This window comes from Phocoena sinus, chromosome 20 (assembly GCF_008692025.1).
Source record: "Phocoena sinus isolate mPhoSin1 chromosome 20, mPhoSin1.pri, whole genome shotgun sequence".
Taxonomy (NCBI): domain Eukaryota; kingdom Metazoa; phylum Chordata; class Mammalia; order Artiodactyla; family Phocoenidae; genus Phocoena; species Phocoena sinus.
Window position 1 is genome coordinate 15,510,516 of NC_045782.1, and position 27,123 is coordinate 15,537,638.

Genomic DNA, 27,123 nt, shown 5'->3' on the forward strand with positions numbered 1-27,123 from the left:
TGCCACCTTCCTGTCTCATTATGATCTTTGTCTCAGGCCTTCGGCCCTGGAATTTCAATGCCTCCTAGACCAAGCTGGGCACCCGGAATGCTGCCTCCCCCTGCTGGCCTCCCTCTCTCCAGCCTGATTTCCTTTGGAGATTCTAGAGGGTACAGACCAGGCATCTGCCTAGGGTGTGTGGGCCCCTGGAGTGAGGGCTCCCTCTGTGCAGGGCAGTGTGCTAAATGAGTACTCTTGCATGCATGTGGGACAGAGCTGGGATTTGTAAGGCCTAATTCTTTTTTTTTTTTTTTTTTTTTTTTGGCTGCGTCGGGTCTTTGTTGCTGTGCACAGGCTTTCTCTAGTTGCGGCAAGCAGGGGCTACTCTTCATTGCGGTGCACTGGCTTCTCATTGCCGTGGCTTCTCTTGTTGCAGAGCATGGGCTCTAGGCGTGTGGGCTTCAGTAGTTGTGGCACGCGGGCTCAGTAGTTGTGGCACGCGGGCTCAGTAGGTGTGGCTCGCGGGCTCTAGAGCGCAGGATCAGTAGTTGTGGTGCAGGTGCTTAGTTGCTCCGCGACATGTGGGATCTTCCCGGACCAGGGCTCAAACCCGTGTCTTCTGCATTGGCAGGCGGATTCTTAACCTCTGTGCCAGGCCTAATTCCCATACAATTTGTGGGGGGGGCCTCTGTAAGGAAAGGAAAAGAGGGACTTCCCTGGTGGTGCAGTGGATAAGACTTCGTGCTCCCAATGCAGGGGGCCCAGGTTCAATCCCCAGTCAGGGAACTAGATCTCACAAGCTGCAACTAAGGAGTCCATGTGTCGCAACTAAGGAGCTGGTGAACTGCAACTAAAGAGCCCTGGAGCTGCAAGTGACGAGCCTCCGGCTACAACTAAGACCTGGTGGAAAGAAAGAAAGAAAAGAAAGAAAGAAAGAAAGAGAGAGAGAGAGAGACAGAGAGAGAGAGAAAAGAAGAAGGAGAAGGAGAAGAAGAAGAAGAAAGGAAGGAAGGAGAAAAAAAGAAAAAAGAAAAGGAAAAGAAAAATTGTGAATACAAAATTAAGTGCTAGGATTTGGAAGAGATTGTGCAATTAAGGAGCCCTGTGGTTGAAGTTTCATTAGCTTCCCGATAAATCAAACTCTTCATGCATTGTTTACTTTAATCCTCACAGTCCTAGGTGTAAATATTTTTATCCCTACTTTTGTCACATTAAAGATAGCTCCCAATTCTTGGTCACTGTTCCCATCACAGAGGAGGCTCTGTGACTCCTTGACCTATAGAATATGGTGGAAGTGACACTGGGACACTTTCTGGCCCAAGCCTTAAAAGTAGCTTCCTCTTCTTGTCTTGGAACACCCACTCTTGGACCCCTGAGCCTCCATGTTAGTCCAACCACCTGTTGGAGAGACCACATGGGGAGGCCCTGAGACTACATGGAGAGCCAGAGTGAAGCAATCTTGGACCCTCCAGCCCAGCCCAGCCACCAGCTAAATACCACTGAGTGACCCAATTAATGCCACGTGGAGCAGAAGACTCATCCAGCCAAGACCCATCTGAACTCCTGACCTACAAAATCATGAGATAGAATAAAACAGTTGGTGTTTTTAGCCGCTAAGATTTGAAGTAGTTTTTTATGCAGCCATAACTGAAACACCACTTCACAGCCAAAGACATGAAGGCTTACGGAGGTTATAACTTGCCCAAAGCCATGCACCTGGTAAACATAGGCACTGAGGTGTGAACCTCGGTTTGCCTGTTCCAAAACCTGTTCCCTTAACCACCGTGCTATACCAAGGAGTAGTCAGACTTGTAATGATGATTCTGATTTGAATATTTTGCTGTTTCTCTCATGGCCATACTGTGAGTGGGAGAAAATAATAGATCAGGACATCCATGTGACCCTAGGAAGATGCTTAGCCCTAGCAAAGAATCCTCCAGAGTGGCCTTGGCAACTAGCTGTTCTTTCAGCCCAGGCTTCCTTTCCTAGGAAGATAGGGGCCCAGGGAGGGGGTGCCATATGACTGGCATTTCTTTTTCTTCTGAAAAAAATTTCTCTAGGATCCAGAAGTCACCTCAACTCTACCCAATCACTCTCCCCAATCCCTGACCCACATGGGACAAGATAGCATCCGCCTCCCGATGGGACAGCTTCCTTACGGTAAAAAGTGGCAGACATAACTGAGAAAAGTGGACTATTTAAGTATGTAAAGGCTTGCTGTAAATATATAAGGTCAGCCTTCAGATTTCTCTTGATAAGATGTCAGAGGAGATGAACAGTTTACACAAAAGAGAAGCAGACAATAAATCCTCACGTGGAAATGCACCCAGTCTCACTAGCAACAAAAGAAATGGGGATTAAATAACTTCAAGGTACAATTACATGCCTATGAAATGAGCGAAAGTAAATAAAAACGATAAAATCTGTCAGTACAGTGGGGACGAAGAGAGAGTAGAGTGGCACCTCAGATTGTCTGGGCTTTCTGGAGAGCTCCGGGGTGGTAAAATGGTTCAAACCTTCTGACCTAGAAATTCGACTTGGGGAACTGTACCCCAAGGAAATAACCAAGGGAAGAAAAAGACATTTGTATGAAGACATTCCTAGTCACACTTTTATAATATAAAAAAATGGGAAACAACCCAGCCACAGGGGACAGCTGAACAAACTCTGGCCCGTCGACACAATGGAATACTAGGTAGGATTCAAAATGACAAGTGTGAGGACAGAGGGCTCCGCAGACCTGTGTATATGAAATCATACTGAGGAAGAGAAGCAGAACACAAATAGACACACATGGATCACAACCATGAGTTACGTGTGTGTGTATCAAAAATCTAAAGAGAATTTGGCAAGGTGATTGAACTTAATACTCATTAATTCCCGTATTCTATAAAAATTGCACTTCCATTCATAATTTGTAAAAGGATAAGGAGAAATCCCCTGAGGAAGCAGATGCTTCATATCTTCCCGGTCACCGGTTCTGGGGCCTGGGGAAGTTCTTTTTTTGTTCTAATCTCAGTTTTCCCCAGCTGCCCCCCCCCACCCCATCCCCCGACATTTCTTATTGTTTGTCCTCCAGGGAAGCTACAAAGCAGCTCTGTATCCCACATCTTCTTTGTTTAATATAATATAACTTCAGAAATAACAATTCCATTTCCCCATCCCTGCTTCACAAGCCTGCCCTCGATTCCTGGACTCAAGCATTCTGCTTCTCGTTAAGAATTTCAAACGACTCCTCTGAAAGCAGACACTGGCCATGGTCCAACCTTCAAATGAAAAGCAAACCAGCTTCTGAAGGCTGCCCCTCTCTCTCAGGGCTGCCCATCCTTGTGGCCATCCTGATAGGGGCAGGTAGAGAGAAACGATCCCCTCAGATTCCCCATTGACACCCATTCTGGATCGGAAGACCATTAAAGGGAGAGCCAGCAGCCCTACACCGCTGCCATTGTGTCAGCAATTGCCGCTGTGTCCTGGGGCAGAGCCGTGGAGGATGTAAGGCTGAACTGCTCATCTGATGGTTTGATTGACACTTTGCAGACATGGGTGGGAGAGCCGAGCCAGGGAAGCAGCAAGCTGTACAGCTCAGAAATAATGAGAGCACCCGAATCGTGAGAGAGAGAGGGAGCACGGAATAAATAAGAGAGACCTACCTGGGAGTTGAATGACTAGGGAGAGGCTTCTGTTCTCTTTCCTCTGCACCTCTTTGCCAACGAGCTGGAGCCCGGGGCAAGGAGACAGGCAGGCCGACCAGGAAGTGGCCCCTCCAGACCCATCCTGCTGGGTGCTGAGGGTGTTTGGGGAAGAATGTGCAGAGGATGCCAGCATGAGAAAACCAAGAGCAGCAAAGCTGGATCTGTACGTGGTCTCCATACACATTTCGGACCTATTGCATGTCTCAGCTTTCAACCCTCTCCTCCATCCCCACTCCCTTTGCCCCAGGTCATCCACCTGCCTTCCTTCACCTAGATTCTTGCATTAACCTCATAAGCAGTCTCTCCACCCCATCCTTGCCCCTCTAAATCTATCCTTCCGTGTTCCTGCCAGAATCCTCTCTCTAAACAGCAAATCTGAACATGTCACTCCCCTGCTGAACATTCTTTAATAGTTGCCTATTTCCCATTAGGATAAAATCGCAACTTCTTAGCTTGGCACACAAGGCAGTAGGCGTTGTGGCCTCTGCCTGCTCCTGCAGTTCTACTTCGGGTCCCTTCTCACTGTGCACTTTAGGCCCTGGCAAGGCTGAGCTGAGAGAGGTTCCAGCATTCCCTATGATGATCCCAAATCCTTCACACACCCGCAGGTTGACTTGGATGACTTCTCTCCTATAGTGCCTTCCTACCCTGTCTTCATCTCCATGATAACAACGAGCAGAGAATACTGTATTGATAAGTGTCTGGATGTCTGCCTTCACCCTAAGCTCCTTAAGGAGAAGGGTCTTCTTTTGATTGTCATTTTTTTAGGTAATACAGACATAAGGAGCAGCAATGAAAAGGTTCAAAAGAAAACACTACAAAAAGGAATTCTCCTTCCCACCCTGTCCTCAGCCATTTCCTACTCCTCACCACATGCAATACTGTCACTATTTTCTTTTGTATGCTTCCAGAGATGTTCTATGGGTGTACAAACATATGGTATATTCCTTTTTTTTTTAATCTCAGAAGTAACGTACTATACAGCACCTTGCTATTTCCATTCCCTATATCTCGGCTTCCACCTGAGTCATCCGGGGCTGGCACATTCTTCCTGATGGCTGCATAGTATTCCCTGGTGTGGAGGAGGCATATGGGACAGAAAATCACCCACACGTGTTTGCTGAATAGACAGTGGGTTTCTCTGGCTGTCACAGACACCTTAGACATGTGGCTCTCTAGCCTGCTGGTATTAGGTGTTCAGGGAGGTGAGAGGTCTGTTCTGGACTCGCCCAGCAAGTTTATCAAAGGCTGACAGTGTCTTCTGTGAGTTGCTGAGGACAGTACCCTCCTTCAAGCCAGGAGGTAGGGGGTGGAATCCCCAGAGACCCTGACTTCTGCTTCCTGCCGTGCCTTTGTTTTGGGTTTGTTAAGTGGCAAATATTAGGGTCAACTCTGCTCCCTCAAGACAAGAGTTCGACTACTAAGCAGTCTCCAGGGGAGGGAGGAAATAAGGAAAGTCCTGGAAATTGGGCTGAAACCTCTGAGAAAATGTTAAATCATCATTTAGCCTGAGCACTGGGGATCTGCCTATGAAAGGATGCTCTCAGACCTCCCTGGGATGAGAGGAAATTCAATAAAAAGGAGGGAGAAGAGGTTTTCATTGTCTTAAGGGAAAACATCCGTGAAGACACACAATGGAATCTTCTTGATCTTGTCTTGAGGGCGTTCTACCCCAGCTCTATACAAATATGTGTGCATATTTGCACACTCATCTGACTGTGGTACTCTAAGATACACCCAAGTGTTCGTTAAGTAGCTGTACTTACATGTATGTGTATCTGAGTGGGTATATTTCCACCACTAGGCTTTTGTTTTTTATAAAATATTTATTTATTTGGCTGCATCAGGTCTTTGTTGCGCCATGCAGGACCTAGTTCCCTGACCAGGGATCGAACCCGGGCCCCCTGTGTTAGGATCATGGAGTCTTAGCCACTGAACCACCAGGGAAGTCCCCTCCACCACTAGGCTTTTGGAGAAGGTCCCATTAAAGCTCAGCAGGCATTGAGGAAAATGGCAAATCAAGGAGTGTTGAGAATTGGTGCCCCAGTTCTGCTCCTAGGAGGTGAGGGTGTGTCTGGAATGGAGACTGCATATGAATCCTCTGTCAGGAATCTCCCCTTCCTCTCTCTTCCACATCTTTCTTATGCTTCATAGCCTGGTTATCAGGAAACTCTGGGCTGGGGAGTTGCAGGGAGGAGTGAGAATTGGGGGCAGGAAAAGAAAAGTAGCTTTTGCATGAATTGGGCTGGCTTGACAGGTGACAAATAACAACTAAAATTCGGTAGTGTGCAGAAAGATTAACTCCAGGGGTTCAACTCTCTGGTATTGTCCAGTTTTCAGGGAGATATTGTCTTCCCCTCTCCCACCTCTGCAGATGTTGCTGTTTGTTAGGGAAGGCAGATGGGTATGGGAGTTCGGGTCCTCCCCACAATATACTGGCAGACGCAGGGAATCAGAGGGAAGCCTGAGGGAAAGGAGGGAAGGGAAGAGAAGCGGAATTCTAGACAGCAACTTCTAAGTCATCTTCAATTCCCATTTTCTGCTTGTGACCTCCAGGCTGCCCCCCAAACCAGTCTAGCCCATCTCCTGAGCATTAATGCCTACAACATTCATCTCATACTCTGCTTTCTCACTGGTTCTTTTTCTTCTGTTCTTTTTTGTTTCTGCCTTGGGCCCCCTTTCTTCCCTTGAGATCAAGAGAGAAGGAGAGGTTTGAGGGAAGCCCTTTGTGGATGGATGGTATGATACCAGGGCCTGGTTGGAGGAGAGGCCTCAAGGCAGTGGAAGAGGGAGAAAGGCCAAAAGGAGCCAGGGAATCTTAGGTACCAAAGCCACAGGGCTCTGCTTCTTGGTGGGAGGCTTTATGGAGGTTTAGCCTGCTGGGGCTGGGCAGGAAACTCAGCTGTACCACTCCCTCCTTTCTCATCTGGCTGCTGATTTAAACAGGACTTTCATGCTTGGGATTTACTGGCCTCTTAAATCTGTGGACTAGTGTCTTTTATCAGTTCTGGAAACTGCTCAGCCATTATCTCTTTTAAAATATTTGCCTCTGGAAAAAAAAAAAAAAATATTTGCCTCTGCCCTATTTGTTCTTTCCTCTCTTTCTGGGATGTTAATTAAACACGTATCAGGCCTCTATCCATTGTGTCTCTTATCTTCCCTATTCCCTCCTCCCTTTTTTTCTCTCTGTGCTGCATTCTGGGCAATTTCTCACTATTACCTTTTACTTTGCTAATTCTCTGTTCCACTGCATTTAAGATGCTTTTAAATTAATGAGTTGTGGGACTTCCCTGGTGGTCCAGTTGTTAAGACTCCACACTCCCAATGCAGGGGGCCCAGGTTCTATCCCTGGGCAGCGAACTTGGTCCCACATGCTGCAACTAAATATCCCGCAGCTAAGACCCAGCACAGCCAAATAAATAAATAAATATTTTCTTTTAAAAAGTAAAAAATAAATTAATGGGTTTCGTTTCAATTGCAGTTCCTATGGGTTTTTTCTTTTTTAGAATTTCTATTTTTTTTAAATTCGTGTTGTCACCTTACACAATTTCTTATTCCCTGTAAATATTTTCAGGCTTGTCTTTTATTTCTTTGACCACAGGAAGCATTATTTATAGTCTACATTTGTTGTTGTTGTTGTTGTTTTTCGGCCATGCTGCGTGTCTTGCAGGATCTTAGTTCCCTGACCAGGGACCGAACCCGTGCCCCCTGCAGTGAAACCTCGGCTCCTAACCACTAGGCTGCCAGGGAATTCGCTATAGTCTACATCTGATCATTCTAATTGTGAAGTCTCTGCTGTTTTTTTGGTTTCTTTAAACATTTATTTATTTGACTCCACTGGGTCTTAGTTGTGGCACGTGGGATCTTCATTGTGGCATGCAAATTCTTAGTTGCAGCATGTGGGATCCAGTTCCCTGACCAGGGTTGGAACCTGGGCCCCCTGCAGAGCCTTAGCCACTGGATCACCAGGGAAGTCCCCCTCAGCTGTTTCTCATTTGTCTCTTGTTTCTATGATTCTCACTCATGGAGCCTTATTTTCTTGTAGGCTCCACTCTCTTCCACCAAGTTCTGGTGACTGCACTTGAACAAATTATTATTTATTATATATTGTTCCAAATACATAGGAATAATTTGAGTATGAAGGAGCCTTTCTCTAGAGAAGAGTGTGCTTACTTCTGCCAGGCATCAGGGGCACCACCAGTCCTGAGCTATCTAAACAAGTTCTGGATCTTAGGTTCCCTGGATCACCCTAGGCAATGTGAACCTGGGCTGGAGTACTTCAGTCCACCCTTACCCTAATAATGTAGCCATTTGGGGTCTCAGTGTATTGAAAAAAGGATCTTCCATTAGACTGTCCACCATGTGAAGGCACTGAGCTTGGAATTCTAACCCCCTCCCTCTTACAGGTGATTAAAATGAATGTTCAGATTTGCTAGGATAGCTGGGCTCTTTCAGGGAAAGGTGGTTTCTATGCTCTGGTTTTCTCTTCCATGTTGGCCCATTAATTCCTTACTATTTTATCAACTCTTTGGGGCTTTTAAGGTGTTTTTGATATTTTATCTAGCACTTTCAGTTGCCTTTACTGGTATAGTTGGTCCAAATAACTCAGCCTGCCATAACCAGGCTTCCAACCTCAGCTGCAGTCAGATTACTAGTACCCAAAATACATCACCCCTTCAGTATGTCTTCCATTTACACTCCCCTGTCCCCTTCCTCCTCAGGTAAGAAGTGAAAAAAAAAAAAAAAAGGCAATTGTCAACAAAAATGACCACCTTCCTCAGAGGACAACAAGAGTGGGAATCTCATAATAGCCACCATGAGAGTCAGATTTAGGGGTGGACCAGCCAGCCTTGGCTGAAGGGCCAGTATACATGGGACACTAAAGCATCATCATGGCTGGAATAAGAAGGGAATTTTGCTGACCAGATGCCTTTTAGAGAATCACTCTATTTGTATAAAAGGAAAACTATTTTGATAAGATGCAAGTGTAGACCCCACCCCATCACCCAGGTTAACTGCCTTCACCTGAGAGTGGGTCCTACTTACTTCACAGTTTTTGTTTTAAATAATGGGGCATGCAACTGCCCACCAGAGCTGAATTGCTCAGAACAATGAAGAAACATGGTCCTCTGTTCAACCTTCCTCTTTGCAGCACCTAATCCCTTTACATAAAGTGTTGAACAAATATTTAAAGAAAATCAGTTTTCTTTCTATAAGGATAACAAGAAACTTGCAACACTAGTTGCCTCTGGGGAATGAAGCTGAGTGGAATCTTGTTATATAGGAAAAGGCTTAGAAGAAAACACTGCACAGATAATTGCTGTCCTGAGGGGGCTCAGGGACAGACTCTGGACATAGCATCCTGCCTGCACCTAAGTTCCCAACCACAGGCAGGGTTTGGCCTTGGTAGGATCAAAATCCACAGAAGGGCCAGAAAGCAGGTGAAAGATGGTATGCAACACCTGGAAATGTAGGGAATATAAAGGGAGTGGGATTTCGGGACCCACTCTGGGTCTCATCTCACTGAGCAGGGTCTCGTACAGAACCTTGAAATGATCCATGATGAGTTCCCAGTGACATGGAGAGTATTAGGCAACTGCTCCTGCTTCCTGCCTTCCTGCCTCATCCTTGGAACCCTCGTTCTCTCAGTCTCTCTCTCTCTCTCTCTCTCTCTCTCTCTCTCTCTCTCTCTCTCTCTCTCTCTCTGTCTCCCTCCCTCCACCTATCATATTTTTCCACCTTTATTTTCTTGATATTTGGAGGGGCAGAAGAAGGAAAGGCTTAGAAAATACATTGGGAATAGTCCAGCTGTGTTTGGAACAGACTATCTGTGCTCCTTGCCCAGAATTCTTAAAGGAAAAGAGAAAGCCGAGGTTCATGGAATAGGCTGAGAGAGGTCTGCCTGGAAACCATCCAGAAAGCTCTCTGGACACCCTGGGGGGTCTGGACAACCCTGGTTCTTATCATTGCTCCTTAATAACCTTTCGCTACATTGCATAAGGGCCCTCACTTTATAGACATCTCACTGAATCTTCACAACAGCCCTGGGAGGTGGGCAGGGCAGGCATTTTTACCCCTGTTTTGCAGATGAGGAAACTGATAGCTGGTAAGTGACAGAGCCAACATTCCAACCCCCAGCCAGGATTTCAAGTCCCAAGCCTTTCTCTACATCCAGAGACAGGCCCAACGGTCTTGCTCCAGAGCATCCTGGGTGCTGGGCTCAGCACCTATATGGAGAATGGGCAAGAATGTGGTTCATTCCATGTTGCAAACCATAGCATTCCGCACCCCATCCTCTGCAAAGAAAGAGAAGGAGCATGACCCCAATGGGAAGAAATTCTAAAGCAGCCCCCTGGGGACCTTTGGAGAAGCTGTTTGATTTATTCTAGTCCCTACTGGTTTTCTGTGCCACATTTATAAACGTCAACACTGGAAATGAAGTTCCCACTGCCTCGGGAGCTGCTGGTTGTTGCTGTTGCTCACCAAGGGTTCAGATGAAGTGCTTCCCCCTCCTCTTGATTGATAGAGAGCTGAGAATAAAAGAAAAATGAAAGCCCCCGGAGCACTGATGGGAGGAGGCAGCTTCTCAGAAAGAGAAAGAGTGGCCTCGAAAAGGCTGATACTGGTGGAGCAGAGAGGGTGTGTGTGTGTGTAAGGAGAAGACCCAGTGTTTAAGACCACGTGGAAAACAAATACGTTCTGTTTACGTAGAGAGAAGGAAAATAGCGGTTCATTTCAGGAGCTCTGACACAAGATGAGGGAAGGAAGAGATATCCGTGAGGCTGTCTTTGTAACCTCTGGGCTTCTACTCTCCCTAAGCAGAATCTGCTATCTTCTGGGGTCGGGAAAGGGACAGAGAGGCTAGCAGAGACTTAGAGCAAGGGGGTCCTGGAGGAAAGTGGAAAGAAATGAAAGGTAAAGTTTCCCAAAGGACCACACAGATACAAGGCATTGACATTATTAACACAACCAGTGGCTGAGATTGGAGACGCCCTGCTGGAACTGACATGGACACTATACAATAATACCTTCCCTTGCTGGTCTCCTAAATCTGTGATGCCCTCTGGTCTTTGAGATATGCTGGTTGGGACCAACGCCAACAGCCCTGACCAAGTGCCTGAGAAATGAAGCTGTTAACCAGGGATGGCCTCAGTGGTTCCCAAATCAACAAGCCATTTCAAAGTTGCTTTTAATTTGATTTTTTTGTACATGTATTTTTTAAAGTACTAAACCAAATATTTCCAAATGACCATTGTTCTCTTCAAAGTCTCCCCCTTGAGAGCTTGCGTTGTTAATCCAGTGGCACTCTGTGTGCGGCCCAAATCATCTTAGAGGGCGATGTGTGAAATACTTTCAGGGCCAGTTTATAACCTGGGGCAATAAAATGTCATGTTACTTTATAGGGGGTTCCTTCTTTTCCCTTAACTTGATTTATCAGACCTGTTTCCTGGTAACTTTTGCCCCTTTCCAAGTACCAAATCCTCTGCCGAGCTGCTTTCTCAGAGTGGTCTGGAATGGTCCTTGGAGGACAAGATTGTTCAGTTATTAGCAAAAGAGAGAAACACACAAAAGGAAGAATTGTTATGTTAATGCGATGGGACCCTGGGTGGGTTTTCACTTTTCACTTTCCTCGCGTGGATAGAAATGTTTGTATGTTTGTTTTTAGTGTGGAATAAACAAACTGTGGTATATTCATACAATGGAATATTATTCAGCCTTAAAAAGGAATGAAATTCTAACACATGCTGCAATATGGATGAACCTTAAAGACATTAAGCTAAGTGAAATAAGCCAGTCACAAAAGGACAAATATTGTATGATACCACTTATATGAGGCACCCAGAGCACGCAAGTTCATAGAGACAGAAAGTAGAATGGTGGGTGCCAGCAGTCGAGGGAGGAGGGAATGGGAATTACTGTTTAATGTGTACAGAGTTCCCCTTGGGATTATGAAAATGTTCTGGATGGTGGTGATGGTTGCACAACTATGTAAATGTACTTAATGCCATTGAACTGTATACTTGAAATGGTTTGATCCCTGGTCCGGGAACTAAGGTCCCACAAGCTGCGTGACATGGCCAAAAAATAAAATAAATAGAATGGTAAATTTTATGTTATGTGAATTTTACCACACAAAAAAGTATGGATAACAAAATAAAATCTACTCTCAAAAGATGAAGACTTGACATCACTAATATTCAAAAGAATTTGCTACAGGGTGAGCCAAGGTCCAAAGAGAAAGGCCCCAAATATTCTTTGCTCTGGAGCAAAACTGGAGTGCTGGGGTCAGGCTGGTGCTGGGCTCAGGCTTCTGCTCTGGGACAGCTCCGGGAAGGGGCCAACTCCTCCAGGTGTTCTCTCATGTCCCATAACATCGTCCACCTGCCACGGCTGCTATAACACCTCCCCCAGTCCTGGAACATTCCACAGCCTGGGCCTCCCTGACCTGGCCCACTGGGGTTGGTCTTGCTCCCCTGGCAGTGCGAACACGGCTACAGCAAGTCCTGGCTCTGCTGGCCAGGAGGCTGCTGAAGTGGCTTTTTAATCCTCCAGCCGTGCCATCCTCGTGGTTGCTTTTATTAGGAAATGTAATGAAAAAGGCTATGTGAAGGCCCTGCCAGAGGGGAAAAAAAAAGCTGGTAAGATTCTGCGCCAAGTGTGGCGAGAAAAGAAAAGGGGGCAAAAGCACATTAGGAGTCAGATAATGAGATAAATGAAAGACCGCAGGGAAGACCATTTCTGCAGACTTGCAGGATGGTTGTAAAATTTTTAATTTGCTGAATTCTCCTTTTTCGTTGCCTCTGACTCTCCCCATCTCTGCCTTTCACTCTTTCTAAGCTCTGAATCTTGTCTCTGTCTTTCTCTCTTTGCCTCTCCCTTTCTCTCTTGGTTTTCCTCCCTCTGTTTCAGCTCTTGCTTTTCAGGGGTGTGTGTGTGTGTGTGTGTGTGTGTGTGTGTATGCGGGTATGTGTGTGTGTCCTTTCACTGGGGCCAAACCCTGCCTCTCAGAACTTGGGTCGGAGGACGGTACCTTGGGCAGCGAGGCCCCGCCCAGTCAGAAGTAGCAAGAGGACAAAAAATCCCCCCCCAACCCTGCTCCCCACCACACACACCTGCCTTCCAGGGAGCTGCTGTGATCCTGCTGAAGGGAAAGAAAGAGGGAGGCATCAAGGGAAGAAGGAGGGAGGAAATGGGACTGTGAGGAAGGACAGGAGATCAAAGACCAGGGAAGTAGGGAGGAAGAAAAAGCCCCCGCTGCTCCCGCAAATCAATTCTCAGCAATGCCCGCCCTTCCGTCTGTGCTCTGAGCTGCTGAGCAGAATGCCACCTCCGTGGGATGCCAGGCCTGAACAGAAGGGTTCTGGGACACTGGCAGGCACACAGGCCAGGCTGCTAGGGACCACTGGGCCTGCGTGGCCCTGATGGGAGAGGTTCTGCTTCACCAGAATCACCCTCTCACCACCTGTAAGGCTGTAAGGATGTCCTCTCCAAAATCTAGTTTCGGTACTTGCTTTGGCAGACTTCCTCCTCCTGTTCCACACTTCTACAATGGGAGGGATTGAGGGTGGACACAATGAATAGCTTCCCCACAGGGAGCGGGGTGCCTGTGAAAGTACAGGAATGAATGGTTCAGAATGGAAGACACATTGTTAGTTATTAGGAAAATCCCTCTCCATCCTCCGTCCCTTGTTCCTTCCCCGGTAGAGACTACCTGCTCTGCTTCCCTCCCAGGGAAGCCATCTCTCTCTGTGCTCCACCTCCTGCCAAAGTGTGCTGCTGGTTACCTAGGGGATGGGCATTTCCCGTACCAGCTACAGCAGAAGGTGAAAGAGCCATGAACATCAGCAAGGTCCATGGGTATGAGAGGACCTGTTAGAAATCTGGCAAAAGACCTGCTGAAATCTAATTCGTGTCTACAGAACTCTGGAGTCACAGGGAGCCCTCCAAGAACCTGGGGAGTGTGACAGTGGGGCCCCAAGCCAGGCTGGGCACAGGAAGGGGGCTGGGAAATAAGGTAAATTGGGACAGAGACAGGCAGTCTCAAGAGGGAAGATGAAATAAGTTCAAGATCAGTTGGGAGAGTTGCAATTTGACTGTGGAGTAAAATAAGCTGGGAATAAGGGCAAATATACCTAGTCAGTGCTTCCTACACTCCAGGCTCTGAGAACCTGAGAATATTTACTTCTTTAATCCTCACCACAATCCTATGAGGGTGGTACTGTTGTTAACATCTCCATTTTACACATGAAGAAACTGAGGCACAGTGATTTACACATGAAGAAACTGAGGCACAGTGAGAGGTGAAGAGGAGGAAAAAGGATTCCAATCTCCAGAGTCTATGCTCTTTCTTTTTTTTTTTTTTTTTTCAGAGTCTGTGCTTTTAACCACTTCTCTCTGCTCCTCCAGAACAGGAGACAGGTTTGGCAAAGTATCAGAGACTAGTTGAGAGGGAGAATAGCACTGTGGTAATGAACGTGAACTTCTGGGCCAGATAGCCTGACACTGACTAGCAGTATGACCTTGGATAAAATCCTTAGAATTTAAGGTCACCCCTCAGAGTGAACTGAGAAGCGCCTGAAGGCTTATAGGTTTAAACACTGGCACAGCACCTGGCCCCGGAGCTCAGTCAGTGGCAGTTTTTAACATCATTACTCTGCTCCTCCCATGAGAGGATGAGAGCATCTTCCGTGCTTGGCAGTTGGCAAGCCTCAACTTCTCACCTCTGGGAAACATTTCCAGAAATGAGAACGGGCCCTTCCAAGGATCAACTTCATAGGGACACACAGTGCTGCAAACAGGCCCAACACCCAGAGCACAGCCCCTGTCCTCAGATGCCCCCTGCCCCTGCCCTGACCAAGTGACCCCAGCGGTTCCCAGGCCACGGGAGCACCCCCCAGTCTTGTGGCTCATTGAATTGTTTCAGGGAGTGGCTGTCACCGCCACCGCCACCATCCTCTTTCCCCGTCTCCTTCCCTCCCCCAGCCCCTGCTTTTCGCTTGATGGAGAAAGCACCAATTAGGCAGAAAGGAAAATGTTGACAGTTCCCAGCCCTCCCTTGCTGGGGATAAAGAGAAATACGTTAACGGTTGAAGCTTTAGGCGGATCAAACACAGTTTGTGAGATGCTTCACATGTATTATTCATCTCACCAATGAGTTGCAATCTTGGGCTTTCTCTTTTCCCCCCCATCAAGAGGAAACCTCGGCTACTGTGGAGAAACTGGGCTCCAGAGAGGAGGGGCGCTTTCAGAATGCCATCTTTTCAGTATTAATTCAACAATTCCATCTCGTGTCCCTCTTGTTCTTCCCAAAGACTTCCAAATGGGATGGGTCAACTTGCCAGAGAATCTAAGGGAACAAAGGCTATAGGTGAGACCGTCAAGAATTGGGCAGCAACCGGCCCCTAGAATCAGAGAAGACTGACTGTGACATTTAGAGGAGGCAGGAGTTGGAAGATCCTCCATATGCCACATAAACTTGAGGGTTGTAACTCTCAAGGGCTCAAGAGCTCTAAGAGGAGTCATCTCAGCTGTGCCTTTAGCTCTGAGACCTTCCCAGATAGTGGGGCTACACTCAGCCTATGGTTGGACGCCTGGAGGAAGGATCTGGATCCAGACTTAGGTGCTTGATGCACACCCCTTAGGCCTTGTGATTAGGACTAGCTGAGGCCCCTGCCCTCCTGGCCTGAGGGTTTGGCACTCATTCCTTGCTCCTTCCCCTTTTCACTTTGGCCACTGAGGTCCCCTCGGGGCTCCTGCCAGCAGCATCCCAGGGGTCTGAGGCACCAGCGCGGGCTTCTCAAACCACACACTGCCCCCTTCTTGAACATCACCCAGAGAAGAACCTGTGCCTGCCTCCCCTGGCTTTGCCCCACTATCTCACAAACCTTACACTTGTGCTGTGCTGAACAAATCGGAAGTGTGGGTGGGGAGTGGGCACTGCTGATGGAATGGGAGATTGAAACAGCCCGTAAGGAAATTTGACATGTTGGATCAAAAAGCCCTTAAAGTGTACATTCCCTTTAGCAATTCCATTTCTAAGAAACTGCCCCAAGGAAACATTGGGTGAGTGTGCAAAGATGTACAAAATGTCCACCCCAGCTTTGTTGATAATGGCAAAACCAGCAAACATCTTCAAACCACAATAAGAAAGGATTGGTTATGGGACTTCCCTGGTGGTGCAGTGGTTAGGAATCCGCCTGCCAATGCAGGGGACACGGGTTTGATCCCTGGTCTGGGAGGATCCCACATGCCGCGGAGCAACTAGGCCTGTGTGCCATGGCTACTGAGCCTGCGCTCTGGAGCCCGCGAGCCACAACTACTGAGCCCGTGTGCCACAACTACTGAAGCTCACGAGCCTAGAGCCCATGCTCCACAACAAGAGAAGCCCGTGCACTGCAACAAAGGGTAGCCCCCGCTTGCTGCAACTAGAGAAAGCCCATGTGCAGCAACAAAGACCCAACACAGCCAAAAATAAATAAATAAACAAAAAAAAAGAATGAAAGGATTGGTTGAATAGTTGCCTTCGGATGCAATCATTTAAAATCAGATTCTGGAATATTGGAGGGAGGTAATGTACAAATATATTTGCATTCTAAATTGCATATAATAAATACAAAGCAAAGTTCCCCCTTACCCTAACCCAGTCCAGTTCCTCTCCTCAAGATACCAATTATCAATTTAGCACATACCCTCTCAGACCTTTATTTTTGAAGAATCAATATTTAATGTAAACAAGTAATAATCTCAGGTTATGCAAGTTTGTAACTAGAGATGTGTGTCAGTGCAAAGAGAAAAGACTCACTGATTATACACCAAAACGTTAACAGTATCCAGCTCTGAATAGTGGGATTGCATATGATTTTTATTTCCTTCTACAGGAATAATTGTATTTTCTACATGAACAGAAAAGGGAAACAATGGCATTTTTAAATATAGTAAAACACAAAGAATGGATAACATTGGCTGCCTCTGAGGAATGAGAGAGACAGTTCACCGTATACCGTTTTATGCCTTTTGAATTTTGCACCTTGGGCATGAATTACCTATTTGAAAAATGAATAAAATTTTTTAAAATTTAATATGGTAATAAAATAAAATGAGGGGCAGGTGGAGAAGACCTCTGAAGGATGGCAAGCCCTGGTATTCTGGGAATCTGCAAAATTCCTCAAGCTGTAGTTATACAATAGTTTCTCCAGTAGTGCTCGACTCTTTCTGTCTCACCAGGCAAGGAATTAGGGCCTATAACCTAAGAAATGAGGTAGGGTCTAAAATAAACCAGGCTGCCAGCCAGAAATAACTCTGCAATAATTTACAGCACAGCAACAATAACGGCTTCCTTGAGCCCGTTTTCATACTTTTTCAAAGTACTTTTCATCTCCCTTTGGTTCTCCAAATTTTCCTTGAGGGGACTTGCTGCTGGCAGGTTCCTGGGCAGAAAAGGGTGGAGCTGAAGGCCTTGTCTAAAGGGCCATTGTTTGCAGTCTGCCCCAAAGATCCACATTTCCCAGGACTGGGTGTTGGGTCTCAGACAACAGTGCTCTCTCCTTTCCAGATCATCTCATTCATCAGCACCCAGCCTGTCACCTGTATATGAGCCTCAGGTTCCTAACTTGTAATATGAGTGTAATCAGCCTCGCCCCTTAGACTGAGATGTGGGTGATGGTTGATAGACTGTAGGGCAGAGTGCTGCCCAGTCAGAACAGAGGGTTCCCAAAGCTGAAGCGGCTTCCAGGAAGCCCCCTGGGTGGGGGGCAGGGAGAATCTAGACAGCCCCTCACGTCCTGCCCCTCAACGTGCCCGCCCTGCCCAGAGACCTAGGCCCAAGGGTGAACCCCCCGCCTTCACGCTGCTCAGCACAGGGGTGCCCACCGGTGATCCTGTCTCACCTAATAAATTCCTGTCAGAGAAGCAGTCAGGGCCTGGGAAATAAATAATTATATTTAACATTTTGTAATAACAACAATTAACCAGTAAATAATGTCCTTTAAACTGCAAACGCTGGAGTAAATTAATTCTTCTAATGAGCTGTCAGGCACGGAAGAAAAAAAGTCCCCGTTTCTTTTGGTGCCACGAGGCTGCCGTGTGAGCAGCTAGGGAAGCTCACCTCGGGCCCCGGGAGCTCATTACCGGCGCGGATTTCCCGGGGAATCAGACGGCCTCGCCTGCTCCCAAGTGGGCGCTCCGCACCGCGCCCGTCCCCCCGTCCCCGCCCCCCCCCCCCCCCCCCCCCGCCCCTTGCGCACCCAGCGCACCAGGCGGGCCGCATCCGCACCGCGCACCGCCAGGTACCGGCTGCAAAGGAGCAGCGCGGAGAGCATTTCAATTAAAGACGCCCCCCTCCCTCTCTTTCCCCTGTCTGGGCAGCCTCAGCCTCGAGGTGGCCCGGGCCAGGAGCCGAGGACTGAGCTGGGGAGAGAAATCAGGGCGCATCCTTAGTCCTTGCTGCGTGACCTTGGACAGCTTTCCTGCCCTCTCTGGGCGGGGAAGTCATAAATGGAAATGTGAAGCTAATCAAACCAGATGTGATTACTTCTGAGCTCCCGAGAAGCCTGTGACCATAAAAAGACACCTAAGAGTAAGGCAGCTCTTTATGTACTGAATCAGAGTAATCTCCAAGATATATTGTCAGGTGACAAAAGCAAGGCACAGAACAGTGTGTGGGGCTATGCTACATCTTGTGTATTAAAAATGCGCCTGAAGAAAGAGAATATGTGTCCCTATTTGCTTGTATATGTGTGGATAGGAAATGCAGAACACTGCCTGCCCCTGGGAAGGGGAACAGGGAGATTGGGGTGGGATGGAGGATTTTCAATGAACCAGCTTATTTTTTGTACCTTTATTTTTTGAACCACGTGCAAGTATTGCCTGTTCAAAATATAGAGTCACACACATCAGAGGTCACCTTGTCTCTCAGTAGCTTTCAGGAGGTGGGAGCCACAGGGGGCAGCTGAATTGAGACCCCAGCTGAAACCCCTCCAGAGACAGTGCTGCGTCTCTGATAACCTCTCCTGGAGACAAGCTCATGAGTCCGGAAGTGCTTCCAGGATCTGTTCCCATTCCTTCCTGCTTTCTTTGGAGTTTCTCTCTTCATGCGCTGTGTTTGGTGGGTGAAAGGGCTGATAGATGCAAAATGGGGACGGGGGGTGGGGGCGGGTGAGGAGCAGCCACAGTACAGAGAAGGGGGAATGCAGGCAAGCCCAGCCCTCTGGACAATATAGGCCTGGGTTTGAATCCGCATCTGTCACTCCCTAGCTGTGTGGTATTGTATGTCACTCTCCATTGCTAGGCTTCAGAGTCCAGACATCCCTGCCTCCCTCGGGGAAGACTAAGATGCTGGGCCTGATGAACAGGCGTCCATCCCCACAAGATTCAGCTCATGCCCTTTGCTCTCCAGGACAGACAGAAGACCCCCTTCACAGTCCAGGGCCATCTGGCCCCCAGACCCAAGCCTCCCCAGCTGCAATGCCCAGTCCCAACCCCCAAAGGAGGTAGATATATGGCCTCCCTATGGCTGGTGTAGCTTTGCCCACTTAGTACCTAAATTGTTCTAAATCCAAACAGGCTCAGGGTAGCTGGTGGCTGAGAGATAGTGTTGGAGGCAGAAAATCAGCCAGGCTCAGGGCTCAGTCACAGCCCCTGGGGGGCTACTATGGGGCTGGGGGTGAGGGAAGGGGTGGAGTAGCAGTGCTCCCAGCCCCCATCGCTATCTGACCAACTCCCTTTTTATCTGTTTGTATCCTTACCTTCCTCATTACCTGTCTCCTGATTTGATTTTATTTTATTTTAAAATTTAGTTATTTTTTATTTTATTTATCTTTGGCCGCATTGGGTCTTTGTTACTGTGCACAGGGGTTTTTTCTCTAGTTGCGGCGAGCAGGGGCTACTCTTCGTTGCGGTGCGCAGGCTTCTCATTGTGGTGGCTTCTCTTGTTGCGGAGCAAGGGCTCTAGGCGTTCAGGCTTCAGTAGTCGTGGCTCGCAGGCTCTAGAGCACAGGCTCAGTAGTTGTGGCGCACGGGCTTAGTTGCTCTGCAGCATGTGGGATCTTCCTGGAGCAGGGCTTGAACCAGTGTCCCCTGCATTGGCAGGCCGATTCTTAACCACTGCGCCACCAGGGAAGCCCCTATCTCCTGATTTTAAAGAGTTTCTTAGCTAAAATATATTTTAAAAGCCCTGACCTTGGCCGTTCAGAACTGGGCGCCCAAGGCATGGGGTTCCAGAAAGAGGAGGCACAAGAGAAGGGGAAAGGGACCCAATACACGTTGAGCACCTGCTGCATGCCGGGCACTCCTAGGTATTCCACCTGCAGTGTTTCATGTTAATCCTCACAACCTGTAACTTGGGTAATAGTATCTCCACTGTAGAGACTGGATAAGAGAAGTTCCAAGAGGTTAAGAGTCTTGCCCAGGGTATTGGACTATAGTGATTGGGCTAGAATTTGAACCCAGATCAGCTGACTCCAAAGTCACATCTCCCAACACCCTGCTGCCTGTCCCAGGCCCCATGCCTCACCACCTAGATAGACTAACACGGTTGGGTAGAGGAGGGGAGTAAAAGCTGAGGTGCAGGAAGCTGGCCAGCTGGCCTCCTGACTCATCACCTTAATACCCTCAGCTCAGTACCTGCAGCATCAGGTGAAAGTTCAGGGAATAATTGCTGATCGTGAGAATTCTGGGGAGGCTCCCTTCCCTGGCAGGCTGGGGGAAGAGGAATGGCTTCATTTAACCAGACAGGATTCAGGCAGGGGGAGAATGAGGGGATCTCTGATGGTATGTTTAGGACAGAGTGCTGGCTAAGGCTTAGGGAAGGGAGTCTAATAGACCTGGGTTCAAATCCAGGCTCCATGGCTTACAAGCTGTCTGACCCAGAACAAGTTACTTAACCTCTTTGAGTTTTGGTTTTTTCTTCTACAAAATGTGGAAATTGTTTCCTCTCTTTGGGCTGTTGTGCGGGTTAAGAAGATGAGGGGTGTAAAGTTCTAAGCTTACTCCCTGGGCATAAAGTAAGCACCCAATAAATGGCTGTGTCTGTACGGGTGAGCTTTTTTGCTGCCCTGCTAGACAAACTCCATCTCCAAGACCAAGAAGGGCAGTTATCCTAGTGCCTGAAATAGGCAGACTACCTCTGTGATTCCCAATTTGGGAGGCAGCCCAGAAAGGCCTCCAGGCTTGGTTTTTGCAAGGGGCAGCGGAAAATCGGAGCTGAAGCCAGCAAAACGAGGTTCCCTGCCGCAGGTCTGAGTCAGCTCCTTCTGGGTCTCGGGGTTCAAGAACCTTCCACAAGGTCACACAGCCTCCCAGTCACCCTGTCCTCCATACGACTGTCCCCTTGGCCCGAGCTCTCCAAAGACCGTGGACACCTGTGTGCATGAAACACCAGCTGGGAAAGAGAAGTGCTTTGGTGAGCAGAGGAAGCTGGTCTCGGCCACGGGGAAATTAAAACCGGCTTGCCCAGCGCTATGTTACCATGTCGCCTGAAATCAGATCGATTTCTTGGGCTTGTTGTGACGATAGTGTTGCAATTGATTCGTCTAGATGGCGAGGAGTTTATCTATTTGGAGCTGTCTGTTATTGATCTGAATAAGCTTCTAAAATAGCCCAAATACCTGGTGAGGGCGAGGTCGCCACCAACTCTGGTTCAATATTAATTATAATAATGAACAGGCATGAGGAGGGTTGGTTCGTTGCTTGCCCTGCAGGGCTGGCCTCTGTGAAGTTTGGTGTTTAATATTCATTGTGGGTCAACCTGTACAAAGAGCTGGTGGACACTCCTAAACTGAGGGAAGTTTGCATGGGTGGTGATGCTGTTCTCTGCTTCCATGGGACAGAGAAGGCACTGGTGCTGCTGAAACAGGCAAGATTTAGGTTAGACCTCAAGAAGGACTTACTGATGCCCGAAAGTGGATGGATAGAGCATTTCATTCACTTATTAGCCTGGACAAGTTATTTCTGAGTCTCTTTCCTCCTCTGTAAATTGGAGATTATAATACTTAACTTCTCAGAGCTGCTGCTACTGCTATTCTTGGCCAAAAAAAAAGACAAAACAAAACTCAAGGCCTCTTCTGGGCTGTCTGCTGGTTCAGGGAGAAGGAAACGGTCCTATTTTGGGTAACAAAGCACCTGCCCTTCTCAGCCTTGACAGAGTGAGCATTTGGTCAGTAGAGTTATTACTATAATAATTATTAATTCTATGATATTTACTGAGCACCTGCTACATGCCTGGCCCTGAGGAAGAACTAGGAAAGAAGCCATGATTGCTTTGAGGAGACCTGGGTTACTATGGGAAGCAGGACATCCCACTTGCTGGAGGCTCTCAGGGGTTAAGGAGAGCCCGCTCTCTGGGAGACAGCTTGGAAAGCAGGCAGATGGACATAAGGACCTCATGGAGTGGGCTCAGGTCCCAGGCAGGGTTACCCAGCAGAAGACAGCTCTGCTAAAAATCAGTCCACAAGAGCCCCTCCAGAATAGCATTCTTCCAGGAAGAAGAGGATCCTGCCCTCAAAGGATCTAGCAGAAATGTGATTAGACTTCATGGTTCTGGTCTGCAAGAAGCAAAGAATAACCAGCTGACTCCCACTGCCCCTGAAGACACCAGCTGAAACTGCAGCAAGAAACATGGAGGTCAAATCAACATAAGTACTTCCTGGCTGAGGTTTGGAAAGCGGTGAAGGAGACCCTGGATGGAGAGACTCCCGTGTCTGTCTGGGAGCCTGGCCTACTGCCTTCCTTGTGACATTCCTGCCTCTGTTCCTACAAAGCTCTCCTCTTTCCTCCAGCTCGGTAGCTGGTGGAGACCCCCATGGCCAGCCTTAAGAGAAACATCAGAAGAAAGTTAATAGCAAAACACTCTGGCGGATCTAATTGATTTTTTTCCTATTGGTTCCCTAATATAGGCAACACCGTTCCTGCCGCTTTTTTGGGCTGGAGATTATGTCATAAATAAAGAGATTTGCTCCCTGTATCCATGTGCTTATCTTTAATAAGTTAAGAACTCGACATGCTTTAGGAGGACTTGAAATAAGCAAAGGATCTGGTGGTGACGGCTTCAGCTGTGGCAGTGGCAGCCGCAGCTTTATTTCAGCAGAGGGGGAGGGAGATGGCTGAGGCGGGTGGTGGGAGAATTTGCATTATTCGGGCTGCACTGGGCCCAGGCTCAGCCGGAAGAAGAGAGGGATGGGAGGGAGAGCTGGGGGGGGAAATTCGTGGTGGCAGATGTGGCAAAATGGCTGGACAGGGCCCATGAGGCTGGGGGTAACATGGGAGTTAAGAGTTCAGGTTCTAGAGCCGGGTAGCCTGGGTTTAAATCCCAGCCCCATCGTTGCTTACTAGCTGTGTGACCTTGAGCGTTTACTTAGCCTTTCTGCTTCCTCATTTTACAAATGGTTAATAGCATCTACCTTAAAAGTTGCTGTGAGGATCAATGACATGCAGAATGTTTAGAACAGAGCCTGGCAAGGGGTATGCGCAGACTGTATGTTAGCCGGAACATGATAGACATCATCTAACTCAGTTCACCTGAACTGCTACTGAGCCTCTGCCATGCGCCAGGCCTTGGTGTGGGCTTCACAGATGAGTGAGACACAGCCCAGCCCTCATTTCATGGAGCCCAGCTGGGGACCCAGCCCCTGTGACTGGCATGAACTGGGCAGCAGTCCTGAGTGTCCACACCAAGGGAATCCAAACAGGAAGTGGTGACCTCTTCCTGGGGAGGCTGCCATCCTATGTCCCTGTCTTGAGGCTCACTCACTCTCTAGTTCCACACATCCCACAGATTTACTAGCATTCCCTTCAAGCTGACAGTGAACAGAAACTGTGCAGCATGTTCAGAAACAGCTCTACTCAAGACTGAGCACAATCACCACCAGCCACTGTGCACTTGAGTGCCAGGCTTTCTCTCTCCTTGTCTCATTTAGTCCTAAGCACCCCTATGAGGACAATACTATCACTAGTTCCCATTTTATACTTAAGGAAACTGAGGCACAAAAAGGTAAGGTGATTTGCTTGAAAGCATACTGCTGGTAAGGACCGGAATTTGAACCCAGATCCACTGACTTCCCTTGCTCTAAACACTGCCCTCTATTCCTCACGCTGCACTTATAGCCACAAGCATTAATGAAGCACATATAACATGCAAAACCCTAGGCTAAGGGCTGAGGGGATAGAAAAATATGAGCATTTATTGAGCACCTACTATGTGCCAAGCACTCCTACAGGTTATCTCACTGAATATTTCTCTGAAAGGCAAGTAGCATCATCCTTCGTTTTTTAAAAAAAGATTTATTTATTTGGCTGTGCCGGGTCTTAGTTGCGGCATGCGGGATCTTCATTGCAGCACGTGGGATCTTTAGTTGCGGCATGCGGGGTCTTCAGTTGCAGCATGTGAACTCTTAGTTGCAGCATGTGGGATCTAGTTCCCCGACCAGGGATCAAACCCGGGCTCCCTGCATTGGGAGCATGGAGTCTAAGCCACTGGACCACCAGGGAAGTCCCTTATCTTCCTCATGTAAAGAAGTAGAAGCCCAGAGAGGCTCAGAGACTTGCCCAAGGCAAGCAAAAGGCTGGGATGATTTGAACCCAGACCTGACTTTGAAGCCCGGGCACCGTTCAGGATGCCCCCCAGCCTCTTGATGAGCAGTCTTCCTTTCCAGAAGGCCTTGTTCTTGCAAACCACTAACATGATCTCGGAGCAGCCAGCAGGCCTGCCCAGCCCTACCCAAGAAGTACCAGCAACTTCCTTTCCCCCACTCACTCAGAAGATGGAGGGCAGGCCCAACAGCGTTAAGCGAATCAGTTGCTTATCCTATAAGTGAGGAAACAGAGCTCCTTAGCACCTTCACATCCTCACTCCTTCCCTGATAAGGAAATCAAGGCTCCAACATGGGCCAGGTCTTGGCCAGCCCCTCTGGGCCAGTGGGGCTGAGACCAGAATCACGCCTACCTCCACTTCCCAGTGGTACACGGGGCCACCTCAGTGATCCCAGGATGCTGCTCACCGTGTCCCATCAATTTCTACAGCTCATCTGAGTAGGATTAGATGAAGTTCTCCCTTCACAGGCAATTTCAGAGGGGCTGATTGTCAGTGTAGAAGTTTTCAGTGAGGGGCAAAGTCAAGAAGCTGTTTTTACCCCGCTACAGATGTGCTAGAAGTGGAATCCTCCTCCCTCCCATAGGTCTCAGGTGGCCTTGTGCTTTCCCAGTGGGAACTGGTTTCCCTCTCAAGCCCGCATTTTGCCCGCTCCCTCTCTCTTCCAGGCCATCGTCTGGCCTGCAGATTCTGTTGCTTTAAAGATTGGTGACCTCACAATTGGTTGCCATAGAGACCATTGTGATGTCACAAGCAGAGGACAAGTAGTTCAAGGAGGAGTGAAGGGTTGGAGTGCATGGCTAGAATTAAGGGACATTTGGGATTTCTGTCCTATTTTCATGCCCAGAAAAGGTAGTGTCTGGAACTGCATTCTGATATCTGAGGGAGACCTGACCAATTTTCCCTGTGTTCTCCTGGGACTGAGATGCCTAAGAACCCAAAAGAAGGGCCAATGAAAAGGGACATCAGAAACACTCCCCACCTTGGGGCTCTCAAAGGAATGAGATAGATGCCAGGAGGAACTGTGTGACTGGAAGATCTCCCTGGAGTGGATGATGTTGCTTTGCCTTAGGAAGCTTGAACCATGGGAGACACTTAGCCTCTAGGGCTTTCATTGCCCTGTTGAAGCACCTAGTACAAATGGACATGCTGTGTTTCAGTGTATTGAGACCCTATCTCCCCTCCCTGGACTGGGAGCTCTGCCTTTCCAACAGGCCACTAAGGTTCTGCCACAATAGACGTTCCCTCATTCAGTAAACAAACGAGTGAGAGGGTGATGAATGAACTGGGTAGGAGGTTGGAGGAAGGTAGAATGAATGCATGGACAGATGAATGCCTAGACAGATGGGCACATGGGGAGCCTAGAGGTGATGTGCAGCCCCCTGAGCTTTGGAGCTCTACACCTGCCTGCCTCTCTAGCTGAATCCCACCCCACACTTCTTTTTCTCTATGATCCAGCCACACTAACCGTCTCTTAGTCCTGCCTACCACAGGACTTTGCACATGCTGTTCCCTCTGCATGGAACATACTTCCCATGCCTATTCAATCGAATAACTCATACTTGTCCTTTAAATTTGTATTCAATCACTGCCTCCTCACGGAAGCCTCCCCTGACTAGATCAGGTCCCCAGCGTGGGCCTCCACAGCCTGTGAACCTCTCCTGAGCATCTGCTACATTGTAGCTTTGCATTTAATCAGGTGGTTCTGTGCAAGGTATCCCATTCTAGACAGTGAGCTCTGAGCAGGCTGGGGCAGTGTCTGTTTTCACTCACCTTTTTATCCCCGTCACTTAGCACAGTGGATACTTAATATTTGTCTAAAGAATAAGTTGATAAGTAACCAGCCCTGCCCTGCCTGTTCCAAGTGGCCCACCATCCACGGACTGCACCAGAGGAGAACATCTGTACATAGACCTCCTGGAGGTGAGACCAGGGCAGCGGTTAGAGATCAAGTGAACCTGAGATCCCTCCCACACCTGCTCCTGCAAAGGCCCACTGGCATCTATAGCTTTCTGCTCTGCCTTGGTATTCTGTATATCTTGCTTGGTTAGACCTACTAACTAGCTACAAATCACTTAGCCTCCCAGAGCCTCAGTTTCCTCATCTGTACAGTGGGGACAATAACAATACCTACTTCACAGGGTTGCTGTGAGGATATAAATTCCCCAGCTCAATGCCCAGTAATAGTAAATAATAAATGATACTGTTATTCTTATTTTTAGAGGTGAAGTACAGCCCACTGGATTCAGGGCTAACTTCTAAAAAAATGGGGAATATACCAAATTTTCATAAATCTGCTTTAAGTACATGTGGCAATCTTTTTGAAGAGGAAATACTTAAAGCCCTTCTGTAAAATATGAACCAGCTATGAGCCCGTCCTTTATGTAATTCCAAAGCTTCATGCCTGGGTTTGCTTAAAGGGGAAAACTCAATTATCCTCTCACATTATTCAAAGCAACCCCCTAATCTTACCTCAGGCATTAAAAAAAAAGGGTGGGAGGCATTCTTCTACCCCCAGCCATGGCATGACCCAGGGTAAGTACTGTCAGGGGCAAGGGCATGAGGTCCAGAAAGTGGTTCATGCCTCCCCCATCCTGTCCTAGTCCCCGGAGGTAGGTGGAGCTGGCCTTGGGATTCTGTTGGGTAGGAGGGCTCTCCCTGACAAAAGGAGACCAGCTTTTGGTCAGTTGGTACCTCCTCCTTGCTTGTCCTATGCATAAATACTCTCTGTCTACTACTGACCGGGATTCCAGGTCAGGCCAACCCAGGTAAGAAGCAGGTGGGGCACTCTAGCTGGCTCCACATAGGAAAGAACTAAGATGCCTTTGAGGGGCATCCCAGGCAGCCTGGAAAGTTTGTTCCTTCCTCCCC

General features: G+C 48.1%; 1 protein-coding gene across 1 annotated transcript in view; it reads left to right on the forward strand.

The window, feature by feature from the left end:
* The window catches only part of SEZ6 (seizure related 6 homolog), a 98,194-nt gene that overhangs the window by 20,514 nt on the left and 50,557 nt on the right, over positions 1-27,123 (forward strand). The gene's annotated exons all lie outside the window — the stretch shown is intronic.